Here is a 14,321-nt window from a genome sequence, read left to right on the forward strand (position 1 = left end):
TTGCTATAGCGACAGCTGGTGGTTACAAACCGGGTCCTGCTACAGTTCCCCGTCATAAATAAATCCCAAACGCTGAGCCCCAGGAAGCATGCAGCCTTAGAGACCGGAGCTCCTCCTGGATCCCCTGCGGACCCCACCGGCTACGCTTCATGGTGGGCCATGAACAGGCTGAGCCTGAGTCCCTGCTAGTGGGGAAGCAGGCCAGGATGTGGGATGCCGGGCACCGCCTCTCACTGCCCCGTCGGGGACTGACGCTACCCCTCGATGACCAGGTGAGGAAACACACCTGCATCATTGCGCTGGATGACGGGCGGAAGGAGGCGGCTTGTGAGTAACAGGACACCACACACACGGAGACATGAGGACACGGTGTCTGCTTAGAGACCCGCCCGGGAGGCAGGCTGCAAGCACAGCGGACGCCGAGATCCCCACCGAGGCTGCATGTCTGCGTGTGCTACGACCAACAGTCCTCGTGTGTGTGTGTGTGTGTCCCACGGAAGCGTGCAAACGTACAAGAGCGTTCACGGCGGCACTCCGTCAGGGCCCCCGGCCGGACACCGCCCGTGCCCGTCCAGGTGGGTGGACGGAGGAGCTGTGGTCCGGGCAGAGGACGGAATGTTCCTCGTGCAGCGACCAGAGAGGGTGGACCGCAGCTAGGACGTCAGCTGGGTTGCTCACGACGCTCACGCGGAAGAAGCCAGATGAAAGATACCTCTTGTATGGACCCACCATATAAAGTTCAACACCAGGCAATGCCAATCTTGGGGGGAAGTGCCCTGGAGGGGGTGCGGGGGAGGCTCCTGACGCCCCCCCTTCCTTGATCTGCACGTCGCTTACGTGAGCACGTTCAAACCGCGATTTTACCACCCACGATCTGCACATGTTTCTGTAGGTTTCTACGTTAGTAAAAGTTACATTTACAAGGTTTCGAAAGGGGGCTCCTGGGTGGCTCAGTCGGTGAAGCATCCGACTTCGGCTCAGGTCATGATCTCGTGGTTCGGGGGTTGGAGCCCTGCGTCGGGCTCTCTGCCGACAGTGTGGAGCCCACTTTGGATCCTCTGCCCCCCCCCCCTCCCCTGCTGGTTCTCTCCCTCCCCCACCCTCAAAATAAACTTTACAAAAACAAACAAACAAGGTTTTAAAAGTTAGTACTGCATTGTTAATCAAGCTATCAACAACATAGTGCCTGAGGTTGATCCGTTTGTGGGTGCTGGGACCTTCCAGGATGGATGGATCCGAGCCCCATCTGGCTACAGTAAGTCGAGGGGCAGAAGGGCCAGACCTGGTCACAAGGACGGGGTCACTCCAAGTGATCCATCACCAGGCATGGGAGCCCCGCGGTGGGTTCCGTCCAGGAGAAGGGAGGCTGGTGTCGCGGGAGAGCCCTGAGGAGGGGACCCTGGGAGGGCTTTGGTGGGTGATAGGAATCACCCCCAGGCTGGGGTGCACCTTGGGGGTTCCCGGCCCACAGGCGCCAGCCTGAGGACACAGCGCTCTGCTTGCCTTTCTGGGGTACTCTTTAGGTATCTCCTCAGGTCAAGGCCACGGCTGCTCAGAGGTTATCTCTAGGCTATAGCCCCTTCTGTTTCCTCCAGGAGAAGGGAGGCTGGTGTCGCGGGAGAGCCCTGAGGAGGGGACTCTGGGAGGGCTTTGGTGGGTGATGGGAATCACCCCCAGGCTGGGGTGCACCTTGGGGGTTCCCGGCCCACAGGCGCCAGCCTGAGGACACAGCGCTCTGCTTGCCTTTCTGGGGTACTCTTTAGGTATCTCCTCAGGTCAAGGCCACGGCTGCTCAGAGGTTATCTCTAGACTACAGCCCCTTCTGTTTCCCCTCCCATCAGTTTTGGCTGCTCTGTGACCAGGCTGAGTCACCCGGCAAGGAGCAGCGGGGAGGACAGGGGACTTCTGACTCAACATCCCCCGTGACTCACGGGTGGCCCGAGGTAGCAGCCGGAGTGTGGGCGAAAAATGTGGCTGAGAAGGGGAGGCTTTGCCCGTTAGCACAGCAGGGGGGTGGGGGATCCACCTCGGGCATAGTGAGCCGAGGGAAGTCCTCCGGAAAAGGATGCCCGGGGTCATCTCCTTTGATAGGTTGCCACAAGTGACTGAGAGACCTCTGGGCCTCTCTGGGCCGCAGTCCTCCCATCTGGAAAATGGGAACGCCCCTCCACCATCTCCTCTGCCCGCCTTAACAGTTACCGAACATAAAACATTGTAGAGCCGCACCACACCGTGCGAAACCATCACTGATAGCTCATGGTGACGTCCCCACCACCCAGGTCCGTGCTCAAGGTCCCGGCCATGTCCCGGCCCTTAGCGCCTCCCACGCTGGCCTTCCTCTACTCCCCTAGGTGCCTCTCTCCTGGTCCTGGCCGGCTGCCGCGCCCCCTCTCGCCTCTGATCCCTGTGTCAAGACCGGCAGCCAGGGACCCCGCACCTGCCAGTGCTGGGAGGCACCTGCCCGGGGACACTGCCCTCAGAGCCACGGGGCTCCCCACAAGCAAGTGGCGGGAGGTGCAGGGTAGGGGCTGCTCAGGGGCTGGGAACACCGGTAGACCCTCCCCCAGGGGAGGCCGAGGGAAGCCACCGCTGAGGCCCTGTGAGGCCGCTGTTCACGCAGGACCAGCTCTGGCTCTTCCCCGTGGCCCTCTCCTAACACCCTCCCTGGCTCACACCCCTTCCGGAAGCCCCAGCCTGGCACCCTGCATTCAGTCAAACCAGGCCCCATTTTTCTCTTTCTGGACTTTTCTTTGACTGCCCTCCCCTCCTTCGAAGCTGCGTCTCATCAATCCAGCTTTAGACAGAGCTGGGTCCCGTGTAGACAGAGCCCAACTCCACCCAAGCCCCGGAGCACTGAGCACCAGCGGGATCCCGGGGTCTTCCCTCCAGGCCGGCGTCCTCACCCCCGGCCACACTGCGGGCTTCTGCGAGCCACATCTCATTTTCTCACCCCATGGTTCGCCCCAGCCCATCACACACACATAATACATATATTTATCAGACAGATTAACTTGCGGTTGCTGGCTTATCCAGGGACGTGCAGCCAGACACACGTCATAAAAGAAATGTGTCAAAACCCGGGTCGTACAGAGTCCAGACTGCACAGCCTATGTCCAGGCTCAACACGTGGCCCAAGGGGCTGGCCTCAAATTTGCCAGTGACACTTGCACCTTCAGTGGAAGTGTCATATCCGTCTCTCTCTGGGCTGGAATCTTTTCAAACTAAGTCATATTTTAAAACCACAAAAAAAGGATACAGTAATTTCAGAAAAGGGCCTATTTGTATAAGGCATCAACAATTTTTTTATTATAAATAAAAAAATGTTTTTCATGTTTATTTTTGAGAGAGAGAGGGACAAAGTATGAGTGGGGGAGGGGCAGAGAGAGAGGGAGACAGAGAATCTGAAACGGGCTCCAGGCTCCGAACTGTCAGCACAGAGCCCGACGCGCGGCTCGAACTCGCGAACCGCGAGATCGTGACCTGAGCCGAACTCGGACGCTTAAGGACTGAGCCGCCCGGGCGCCCCATCCAGTCCAATTTTTTTTTAGTGTAAATTTAGAATATCAGCGTTTTCTTAGAGTGAGTCTACTTGTATACAGTGGATGTACACCTTTAGGGAATACGGAGCTGGACAAACTTCAGTGGGATGTCCTCGGAGACCGGGCCCTCGTCCCCGCCTGGGCAGCCCCACCCACCGAGCCTCGGTAGCCTCAGTCTGCAAAAGCCACACCTGGGGAGGAGCTCACAGATCACTTGCTTGGTCCTCACGTCATTACCCAGTGCCCAGTACGGGGCAAGTTCCGTGCGAGGAACTTGGCATCAGTGGGGATTTCGTTAGCTCTCATTTCATAGGAAAACCCAAAATAACAGTGGTTTCGGGAAGAGAGAGGTTCATTCTGCTTTCGCACAAAGGACGCCTGTCAGGTAAGCAGCCCGGAGCCGCTAAGGCGGCGTCACAACGTTAACCCAGGCCCCTGTCTCTAGTCTCCACTCTCCTCAGGGTGTGTTTTCCATCCCCAGCAATCACCTTAGGGTCCAAGATGGCTGCTGGAGCCCCAGTCATCACATGCTGCCTTCAAGGCAGGGGGAAGGAATAGGGGATCAATGGGGACACACCTTTCCCCTCCTTCAACAATCTTTTCCACAAGTCTAAACAACATTGCCCTTCATAGTTCACCGCATAACTTGCTCGTATGCCCTCCCGAGCCCCATGCAGGCCACGGCATGAGAACCGGGGGTCCTGTCACGGAGGAAGGTGGCTCACGAACGTGGGTCACAATCAGAGGTCTGTCACCGGCAGAGAGAGAACGAGACGCAGTCTCCACACCCGAGGAGTTTAGCGAGTTGGCCCGAGCAGACCAACCAGACACCGCGCTGGGTTCCTGTCCCCTTGGCAAACATGAGCGGGACGGTGGCCGGTCCTGGAGCGCTCGGGGGAGATTCCGCGGAAAAGCCCCGAGAGGCTGGTGGGCCTGGGCAAGCAGGGCAAGGAGGGCGTTTCCCGCAAGGGGAAAAACACACTCAGCCCCGTCCTCTTTAGCTTATCTTCTGGACACAGCGTGGAGCCGGGCCACGTGACCCCGAGAAGTCACTCTCAGGGCCTCCTGGCGGGGTCTTTTGTACCAGCCTGGAATAAGAGCCAACTCCCCAGGGGCCACTGTCATCTGGACCTGCCACCCTCAGCCGACCCACACGATGCGGAGGTGGGTCAGGGCCCCCAAAGTCGCACAATGGAAACCTCCAGCAGAGATACCCCTTGTTCCTTGTTTGGGAGAAAACCTGCTTTTCCAGGTTGGATCCGTGGGCCTGAGGCCCACGGATGCCAGCAGGAACGTCAGGAACAGGAGGGCCGAGCAACAGCCACCGCGTCTCCAGAATGTGTTCTAGGGGCTCTGTGCTGGGTGGGGGCCACGGAGGACGACCTTCCGGGCGCTGAGACACCCGTGTCATTCCCCTGAGCTCTGGGCGACCCTGCTAAGTGCCTGTGACACGCCCGGCCCTGCCGGCCCCAGACCTTTGCCTCGTTCTCCTGCCTGGACCCCTTCCCGCGCCCCTGCCCCAGACCCCCACAGCTGGTGATCCGCCCAGAGCAGCCTCCCCCACACCGGCCCCCCATCCTCCACATCGAAATCAGATCCTTCCGACAAAAATCTCAGCTGACCCTTTGCTTTTTATCATCTCTCATCACACACTTTTATGACCCATTTGAACGTGTTGGCTCAATGTCTATAGGTTTCACCACCGTGTCCTCAGCACCCAAGACCCACACGCCGTGGCCGGAGGTTAACGGAGCGACCCAGGGAGACTGAGTGGGAGGCAAGCCCAGGGAGAGTCGACGAGGCCCATCTTGGAGGCCAAGGGAGGGTTAGAGAACCAGGGAGAGAGCACGGCCGGGCGGAGGGGCCGCGCCAGGCGAGAGTAGGGTGGTGAGGTTCAAGGAGACCTCAAAATGGAAGCCAACCGTCTGTTCCGCACCTCCCGGGGACCCCAGGGTGGTGCCGGGTCCTCCACGGCCCCCTGTGTTGGTCTGGCCACGCCTTCCTGTCGCTTTCTTCCAGAAATAAGGCCGTGGTTAGGCGAGCCCCAGGCTCCATGCAAAGTGGCCACAAAACATCCAGCGGGCCCGTGATCGTTTCACGGAATATCGTCTATGACAACGGGCGAGACGGCGGGCACAGAGTGCTTGCCCACAGACACTCACATGGCACTTTCTGTGGCCTAAAGAAACCCCGTCGGGGACAGACAGCCCTTCCCCTCCGTCTGCAGGTGCCAGAGATGTGCCCCAGGCTTGAAAGATGGTGCCCTTGAAAGGGAAGGGAGAAACACCCCCCGGGAGAGAAGTAACGCAAGGAGAAGCCTGACCGGCTGGGCACCTGAGGCCCGGGGAAGCCAGGGTGTCTAGACTTGGGGGGGGCACAAGCCCTTCCCCGCCAGGCCCTGCATGCTGGAGACTCAGCTCTCTAGGAAGGCAGACTCTCACCCTGCAGACTTGAAAACGCTTGGGAGGTAAAGATAAAGAGAATGAGAAGTATGGCAGTGACCTCTAGTGTGAACTGTCTTATTTTCTGGGTCCCTGTTCTGGCATCGGGGGTCCTCGCGGCCTGGGGAGAGACCGCCCCTCCCAGGGTGGCCAATCCTTAGAGAGAGCATGCCTTTCACACGCAAACCAACCTATCCGGGAAGCCAGACTCAGAATCCCTTCCCCATGCCCTAACCATGGTGGAAGGGGGGCCGGGGACCACACACCAGAGACTGCTGATACCCCGATACCCCACAGCCTGCTGGGATTATTCGAATCCGCCAATTTCAGACATGCTGACCCTGCCCGGCTTTGCCTTTCCCACCGAAACACAATAAAGGCTCCTGGCCATCCTCTCCCCGCCACCAGGCGGCCTTCTGCCTCCTGGCCCACCTGCCTCGTCCCTTCACGGCTCTGCGCGGTACCTGTGGCCCTCCTCTCGGGGGCTGCGGACAACAAAGTATTTGAGGCAGGGTCCCCGGACTCGACGGTCAGCCTCACCGAACCTGAATGATAACAAAACCTCCATGTTAAGACCTACCTCCCCGTGTCTATACCAGGCATTTCCCTTTCTCCTCCTTTGCTCTGGACCGGCAGACAATCAAAGGTTTCCCAGTATCTATATATATATGCAATAAACTGTCCACAGAAAAGCTTCAAGGGAAGCATGCATCGTTCCGACGAGCAGAGAATTTCTCAGAAGCCCCCTGATGAAATGCACCTGTACGGAAACAGTTTCCCAGGGCCCTCACTTGCCCGGGGAACTGACTACAGACGGTACCACCGGGCCTGCCCGTCCGCAGCTCAGAGTTCTGCGCTCGGGCGTATTGTTTTCTCGTTGTCGAGCGTTGTGTCCCCGCAACGCAGAGTTTCTAGGAGGAAGGGGCTACAAGGGATTCGGTTTGTAGATACGAAAGCTATGGGGGTGTTGAATGTAGGTGAGGCCGGGTCCTAGGAGCTTTATCCCTTAGTTGCTGTTCCTTGATGAAACCCCTGCTTTGTGTTAGGTCTTTCAGCCCAGCGTGGGGGCTCGGCCAAGTATTTTAGTTCTTGGAGTTACCGAAACTCGCTTCTGAATCTGCCGTGAACCTTCCACCTCCTCGTCAGCAGCACTCTCGCTCTGGAGTCCCGGATGGGAATGTGTAGGCCTACGTCCAGAGCCAGGTGTGTGTTCTTTCTTTTTCTTTTCTGTTCTTTTCCTTTTTCTTTTTTTCTCTTTTCTTCCTTTGCTCTTCCTTTTTTCAAGTTCTTCTTTAAATTCTAGTTAGTTACTATACAACGCAACGTTGGTTGCAGGAGAATTCGTCAGTTACACACGACACCCAGGGCTCATCCCAACAAGTGCCCTCCTTAGTACCCCATCACCTATTCAACCCATCCCCTACCTCCCTCCATCAACCCTCAGTTTGTTCTCTATATTTAAGCGTCCCTTGGGGCACCTCCGTGGCTCATCCGGGTAAGTGTCTGACTCTTGATTTCAGCTCAGGTCACGATCTCACGGATCGTGGGATCGGGCCCCACATCGGGTGCCACTGCACAGTGTGGAGCCTGCTTGGGATTCTCTCTCCCTCTCTCCCTGCCCTTCCCCAGTTGCCCGTGCACACACACTCTCAAAATGAACATTAAAAAAAAAAAAAAAAGTCTCTTATGGTTTGTTGCCCACTCTCTTTTTCTCCCCGCCCTCCCATCTGTTCATCCGTTTTGTTTCTTAAATTCCGCCTAGGAGTGAAATCGTATGGTATTTGTCTTTCTCTGACCGAATTATTTCACTTAGCATATAGCACATTCTGGCTCCATCCACATTGTTACAAATGGCAAGATTTCATTCTTTTTGATCGTACAGTAATATTCCATCATATATATATATACATATATATGTGTGTGTGTATATATATATGTATATATATATATATACACACACAGACACACACACACACACACACACACACACCACATGTTCTTTATCCATTCACACACACACACACACACACACACACCACATGTTCTTTATCCATTCATCGGCCGATGGACATTTGGGATCTTTCCAGAATTTGGCTATTGTTGATAGCGCTGCTATAAACATGGGGGTGCACGTGCCCGTTCGGATCTGTATTTTGTATTCTTTGGATAAATGCCTAGCAGTGCAACTGCTGGGTCGTAGGGTAGTTCTATTTTTAACTTTTCGAGGAACCTCCATACTGTTTTCCAGAGCGGCTGCACCAGTTTGCATTCCCACCAACACTGCAAAAGGGTTCCCTTTTCTGCACACCCTCACCCGCATCTGTTGTTGCCGGAGTTGTTAATTTTAGCCATTCTGACAGGTGAGAGGTGGTATCTCATCGTAGTTTTGATTAGATTTCTCAGATGGGTAATCATGTTGAGCATCTTTTCATGTGTCTGTTGGCCATCTAGATGTCTGCTTTGGAAAAAGGTCTATTCATGTCTTCTGCCCATTTCTTACCTGGATTATTTGGTTTTTTGGGTATCGAGTTTGACAAGTTCTTCATAGATCTTGGATGCTAACCCTTCATCAGATACGTTATCGGCGAATATCTTCTCCCATCCTGTAGGTTGCCTTTTACTGTTTTTGACTGTTTCCTTCACTGTGCAGACGCTTTTTATCTTGATGAGGTCCCAGTAGTTCATTTTTCCCACCCAGGATTTTCTGTAGGTGCACCCCACCCCACCTCACCGCAAGCACTCCATAGCTCCGGGGGCACTGTTCTCACTGGACTCTGCAAGGCCAAGCACAAGGCTGACCTGGATCCTAACCGGGAGGGGACACACTCCCTCCTAGGGACTTAAACCCTGGACCACCACCCCTGTCATGAGGTACCTGTGGAGGCCAGCAGTCCCAGGGCCACAGCCTGGGCCCAGGGACACAGTGGGACAAGAAGCCATTGTGATGCTCAGGGAACACCCCTGTTGATTTGTTCTTGAGTACTCGCACCTTGTATGTTTTTTCTTCTCGATCATCAAAGGCAAATTATTACTTGAGGACAGAGTTTGTGCTGCTCTTTAAATGTACCACATTTTTTTTTTTAATTTTTAAGTTTATTTGAGGGAGATAGAGACAGCACGAGTAGGGGAAGGGCAGAGAGAGAGAGAGAGAGAGAGAGAGAGAGAGAGAGAGAGAGAAAGAGAGAGAGAGAGGGGGAGAGAACCCCAAGCAGGCTCTGCACCATCAGTGCAGAGCCCGATGCAGGGCTCGAACTCACGAAACCCTGAGATCACGACCTGAGCCGAAACCAAGAGTCAGACGCTTAACCGACCAAGCCACCCAGGCACCCGTAAACGTATGATGTTCTCATCTCATCTAGAGGCAGGAAGCCCACACGATGCTTTCAGGTGCCAAGGGGGCCCTTAGACCCACCCTGGGGGGGGGGGGTCCTTCTGGAAGGGTCTGGATGACAGAGCAGCAGTTGTGTGACCCCAACCCGGCATTCCAGCCCCGAGCCGAGTCAGTGAATCACAGGAAGCTTCTCCATCACTGTCCAGAGTCACTGTGCTTAAGTCCAGCCCCTTCCCTGAGTGCTTCTTCTCCCTATTTCTCTCTGCCCTCCCCCGGCTCTGTCATCTTGTCCTACTGGCCATTCACGCCCATCACACGTCCGCGGTACCGGCATCGTTTGTGCGGGATCCGCGTTCTCTGTGCAGACCAGGGCTCCCTGGAGGACAAAAGCCCCCGCAAACACACTGCTTACAGGCGCCTAACCTCTCAGAGCCCACGAGCCACCCGCCACAAGCACCCATTTCACTGTCACTGCTGTCACTCGGCCTGTTGCTGGGACACTCCCCTCTGTCCTGCTGGGGCGTGGACAGTGACAGCCCCGGCCACCACGGTCTCCCCCGAGTCCTCCTCACTCAACCCTGGAGCTGGCAGTGCACAGATGGGAAGTTGAGGCACAGAGTGGGTGAACACACTGCCCGAGGCAACGCACACCCAGGGCCGCCCTGCCTCCTGCCAGCCTGCTGGGCGGTGGCCGAGGGATCCAGGAAGCCCGCAGAAGGGATGAATCCGGAAGTGCTTAACTGAGATTTTTCCCAGGAAGCCCTCATCCGGGCCATGCCTTCCACCTGTCGTCTACCCGGGGCCCGCGTCCAGGGACCGCTGAGCCGCGTTTGGGGACGGCTGCGTACAGAAGGGCGGGAGAGCAACGGAGAGGGTGGGATGGATGGGGGGCCTGTGAGCCAGGCCTCCCTCTCTTGACTTCTAGCTGAGCTGAGAACTCCTAAACTGTGCACTGCTCCGAGGAACACGAGGAAATGCCCTCCGTGACGCTCAACGCCCCACCCCTGCCTGCTAGAGTCTGCCATCCCCCCGGTGCGCCCAGCCCTGCAGATGAGATCCTGCGTGTCCGGGAGTCTTCTGTGTGAGCGCACGTCCAGCAGGTGCCGGGGGGTGGGGGCCACCAGGCCCACGGAGAGGCAGGGTGGGGACACGGGCTCGAGTCCCCTTGGGGGCGGCCCCAGCCCTCAGGGCCCAGCAGTGCTCTTCTCGAGACCCCCCGGGTGTTCCATTCACCCAAGTTCAGCCCCAAGTTCATGCGCCCACAGGGAGGGGACCATGCTGGCCGCTGAGCTCACCTCCCCGCCTGGTCTCCAGCTGAGCGCCTGACTCTGCTTCCTGCGATCCCCACACGGACCTCTTGCTGCTCCTGGAACCCGGCAAGGGTGTCCCCCTGACCTCAGGGACCTGCATAGCCCACTTCCCCAAGCCTTGGCAGGGGAAGAGCCCCCCCCCCCCAGCCGGCCGACCCCTCATCCTGCCTCTTCCTCCACAGCCCTCACCACCGCACAAGCCAAACACTGGGTGGTTCCACTTGCATGAGGCCCCTAGAGCAGTCAATTCCGAGAGACGGAAAGTCGAAAGGTGGGGGCCAGGGGCCAGGGAGCAGGGACGGGGAAGTGTTGTTTCACGGGCGCAGAGTTTCAGCTGGGAATGACGGAAAGCTCCGGAGACGGACGGGGATGAATGCCACCGCACCGTGCACCTCAAAGCGGGTAGGGCACTAAGTTTTATTTGACCACAATTTAAAAAAAAAACCATCTCAGGTGTCTGCCTCGGTGGGGGTGGCGGGTGTCTTGCTCACCGCCGTGCCCCCAGACGCTGGTGGGATTGGCAGAGCACTGGGCGCTGCTGAACTTGAACACGGCTATGTGATGCCGTTCTCCCTACGTCTCTACACGCTTGCAATTTTCCGTTAGAGAGAGGGAAGTACGAGCATCTGAACAAGACACTGAGTGGACACTGGGGTCTTTCCGGGCAACCGTGATTACACGAAGAGCATGAGGGACAGGCAGGGAGCAGAGGGGGACAGCTGGGGGAGGCAGGACGAACCACAGATGTCACTTTCCAGCCAGGCCCGCTGCTTTGAGGCAGAGAGCCAGGGACACTTCCCCCCAGCACCATCTACCTGCCTGCACATACAGAGGACAAGCTGGGCCAGGCAGTGTGGGGTGACGAGGGGACCTGGGCATAAGGAACCCTGAAGTTTTGCTCCAGAAGTGGTCATACTTATCCCGAGGAGGGTCATGGGAAGGGGAAGCTCGCTGTAAAGCAAAGACCCACCAGAAAGAGGTTTCGGTCTTCGGTGTTACTTAGACGCCTGCCGGATGGGGCCGGAGTGCCAGCTTCCTGACGCACTTCCTGTCTCCAGTGCGGTCCCCAGAAGGGGTCTCTTAAGACTCCAGGTACATCTATCTTTTTTTTTTTTTATGGTTTTTATTTTTATTTTTGAAAGACAGAGCATGAGTGGGGGAGGGGCAGAGAGAGAGAGGGAGACACAGAATCCGAAGCGGGCTCCAGGCTCCGAGCCGTCAGCGCAGAGCCCGACGTGGGGCTTGAACTCACAGACTGCGAGATCACCACCGACTGAGCCACCCAGGCTCCTGCCCTACAGCTTTTAATTAGTCCCCTCTAATTGCAGAGGGGAGAAAAGGTACTGCAGCCAGCCCTCTTTTATCTGATCAGCATACTCCTTTCCTAATCTTCCTTTTGCATTTTTTATTCGCATTGCCACATGCTCTTTGTCAACATAATCTGGATGTCTGTTGACCAAAGAGGCTGCAAGAAAAGGCTGAAGTCGACATCATCACTCACGTATCGCACGGGGCATGAAAATCTGAGGCGTCTGCTTAGCTTTGCAGGGGATCTGGGCAGATACTAAACTCTGAGGGGGTTTGAAGGGATGAGCTTTTCGTGAACCCGAACCTTCAAGGGTGTTTTATCACAAGCCTTGAAGTGTTCAAAAGCCCAGCGAGAGCCACGTACTTCCAAAGGAAAATGCCATCCAGGCGAATACGATTGCCCTCCAGGCTCTGTAACGGCTGGTTGGCCGTGGCCTGACTCTCCTTCTCTCTCAGTTGTTCTGGCTAGTCAGGAGGCCGTGGGGACAGCTGCGTGTGAGTGTGTGCACCTGCACGTGTGTGCGGCAAGGATGTGTCTCCGTGGACAAGTCCGTGGCTCCTGGGACAGTACGGCCCGGCCACGGAGAGTGAGGAGCCCACACCAGCCACCTGCGTGTGCTCGATTTGAGGAAAATGGAAGAGAAGGACAAACATCGTCACGACCCTCAAGGAAGCTTTCTGGAGAAAGAAGAGGCCTCCTCTAAAATTCCCTGGCCACCGTAGGAAGGAGTGGACCGGCTGAAAGGGAATTTAGAAAAACCAAAAACCCGCAGCGATCCCTACTCGCCAACCAGGAACGATGCGTCCCATAACCAGCCAGTCTGTGGTGAGGACGTGGGATAGAAGGCTGCTTTGGGGACATATCCCTGTCCCCAAGAAGCCAGGGGATCACAGGACGGGTGACCGGGCTTTAGGGAAGGGAAGGTTAAGCGGAGTCTTGATAGGCGGGTGAGGGTTAGCAAGGCACGGAGGGGAGGGGACGCCCAGTGGACACTCTCCGACTGTTTTTTCTTCATTCGCCGTCCCCCCGCCCGGCATAGTCTGAGGGGCTGACACCTGCCCCCTGGCCTTGCTCTCAGCTCCTCGCACCCTGAGACTCTGACAAAAGGAAAGACAGGAGACACCACAAACCTGGATGCCCGGGCTCTGGCCGCCTCGAGTGGCCTCCGCCTGCTTCCTGAACCCCAGAGGAAGCTTCTGGAGGGAGCCCCGATGTCCCCGACCGTGGTCAGGGCTGGCCATGTGCACGTGAGCACTTTATAAAACTTGGTCGACATGCAAATATTAATTTTTGATCTCAGGAGCGTAGGAGACACGATGACAGCCAAATTTGAAATGTGGGAGGGGAAACCACGGTCTGGCAAGTAAGAGGCTTTTAATAATGGCCCTGCCCTTCCCCGTTAGCAAAATGAGACTTTTAGTTAAATATTGGGTTCAGATTTAATTCTGAGGTAAATGAGTGTTTATTACTTTATTATTTAAAGCAAGAGTCTTCTTTGTAAACCACAGTCTATGAATCAAGTCCAAAGACATCTGCCATTTGCCCCCGGGGCAAGGGCGGGCGTGTTCGTACCCAACTCTACCGTAGCATCCGATCAGACACTATTCCTACGTTCCTCCACCACAAGGTCAAAAACTCCCTGGTTCCAGAGCTGCTGTTTCCTCTGCCCGCACGCCCCAGGGTCACCAGCCTCGCACTGGGCCCCCCAGAGGCTTTCTGGAAGTAGTTGGTCACTACCCCCAGGATGTGCGTGGGGCCCTTTCGGTCCCTCCCACAGCGGGGTACTCAGGAACACCCTGCGTCAGACAGGCCGTGGCCACCGGGAACTTAAAATGAAGAAGTGTCCCATCTAATTTTGAATGGGCAGGTCTTAGCCATGCCTCCAGGGAGCTCAGAATGCTCTGGAATTCCTGTCACGCCACCCAGCCAGAGGGAAAACTGACCCCAAATCCACAGGTCACTGGAGGTACTGAATCACGGACGCTGCCCCTCATGACCCAGTCAGTCACACTGGTCCCAACCCCGTGTGTGGGGGAGCCGTGGAAGGTTCCAGACGCCAGGGAGATCACGAAGCAAACCCCTCTCCCCGGGGACACGAATCAGGCAGGTGCCTTCCCCTCCTACATGAACCCCTGGTCCGATTGCTCAGCCATAGGGCGAAGGGTCCATCCCGTTGACCCCCAACACGAGTTTTCTCTGCACACACACATTTCATCCTTAATAGCCGAAAATAACAGTTCCAGTCCATTCTTCCTTTCTCCAAAGCTGCGGGTTTTCCCTAAATGAATGACAGTCCAATCGATCACTAACCTCATTGGGCCAGGTGGGGTGAGACACAGGAAGGGGTCTCAGAGGGACATCGGGCAGTTCACGGTAAGCACTCCCATCAAT

At 56.4% G+C, this 14,321-nt stretch overlaps 1 protein-coding gene across 8 annotated transcripts in view; it reads right to left on the reverse strand.

Moving 5' to 3' along the window:
• PRKAG2 (protein kinase AMP-activated non-catalytic subunit gamma 2) overlaps positions 1 to 14,321 on the reverse strand; it is a 257,901-nt gene that overhangs the window by 132,120 nt on the left and 111,460 nt on the right. The window lies entirely within an intron of this gene.

This window comes from Panthera tigris, chromosome A2, assembly GCF_018350195.1.
Source record: "Panthera tigris isolate Pti1 chromosome A2, P.tigris_Pti1_mat1.1, whole genome shotgun sequence".
Taxonomy (NCBI): Eukaryota; Metazoa; Chordata; class Mammalia; order Carnivora; family Felidae; genus Panthera; species Panthera tigris.